Source organism: Exophiala dermatitidis, assembly GCF_000230625.1.
Source record: "Exophiala dermatitidis NIH/UT8656 unplaced genomic scaffold supercont1.6, whole genome shotgun sequence".
NCBI lineage: Eukaryota > Fungi > Ascomycota > Eurotiomycetes > Chaetothyriales > Herpotrichiellaceae > Exophiala > Exophiala dermatitidis.
The window spans coordinates 448,360-449,845 of NW_008751651.1; positions in this window are offsets into that span (position 1 = coordinate 448,360).

Genomic DNA, 1,486 nt, shown 5'->3' on the forward strand with positions numbered 1-1,486 from the left:
TAAGGAATACGTTAATAGTATTAAGTTATATAAGATCTAGGTCGTAAGCGGCCGTAATAGCTATAATAGTATAAAAGGTACTAAAAGTAAGAGTAGTCGTATAGATATCTTTAAAGATAAGTTATAAGTCTCCTTATATATATATATATACCTTAAACTTACTTAAGTAGCCGTCGTTATCGAATTTATATTTAAATACCTAAATAAGAGAAAGGATATTACATCTATTTATACCTTTAGTAGAGACTAGTACGAAGATTTACTTACGTTTAAGTTCCTCGTATTTAACCCTCGCGACTTTCTTAAATTTCTTTCGAAATAGATAATTAGCGAGTTATTTCTATAATTTTAGCTTAGAAGAAAGAGTATCTCTATATACTCGTTAGAAATCTTTTTCGATAGTAAAGACGGCGGCGAAGATAGAGTAATACGCTACTAGACTATTATTAATACTATTATCTTTAAGTATAGCGATATACGTCTATTTTCTCGGTTTTAAACGTTATCTTATCGTAATAATATTTCTTTTATTAAAATCTACTAAGATATTAGTATATTAAGAGACTTAGACTATCTTATTTTAGTCTAGAGACGCCTAATAGAGTAAGTCTTCTATAGTTACCTCCTTAAATATATATATTTATAGTTCTTCTTCCTAAATTTCTTCTCTTCTTTCTTATTTTCTTATTAAGAAAAGATCGGCCTCCGCTAGAGACTAATTCTTTACTATAAATAGAGAGGGATTTAACGATATCGATAGAGGTTTAGCGCCGCTAGAGATACCCTCTCGTTTAGGCTCGCGTCTCTTCGAGAAGCTCTCTTAAGTAGGGGTATCCTAGCGCGCGGCTCGAGCGGCGGAGTTCTCTCGACTAGTAGCGCGGCGAGAGCCCTCGATACTTTCGATTATAGATCGCGAGTCTTATAAGCCTACGATTACTTCTATAGTAGCTATCGGCTCTATAGATATCGCTAGTTAAAAAGAAGAAGAAGAAGATTTAAATATAGTATTAGAAGTAAGATATATATCTATAGAATTACGTATAGTTAGCGCTTTACGTAATTTAATCTTCTCGGCCTCTAATTAGCTAGAAATTAACGTCGTTTAAGACTCTTAAGCTTCTAATTAGTCGGAAGTAGTTTCCGAATAATTCGGTACTAAGCCGTTTTTAGAATTAATTAGAATTATATCTATTTTAGATATCGACTCGTATACTTCGATATCTAGCTAAATTAACTTAATTAATAGTAACTTATTATCTTTATATAGAAGTAGTAAAAATATCTTATTATCGTTAAAGATAATATCTTATATTTATATAATCTAGCCTTTATTAGATCGCTAGATTCGAAAGATATTTATTAAATCGTACTCGACGAGATACCTAATCTATACGCGTTATTAAAGTTTATCTTTTCGTAGAATATTATACTATAATACGTAGGCTTTATAGCCGTATATATATATATATAAGATATTAGGTCGTCG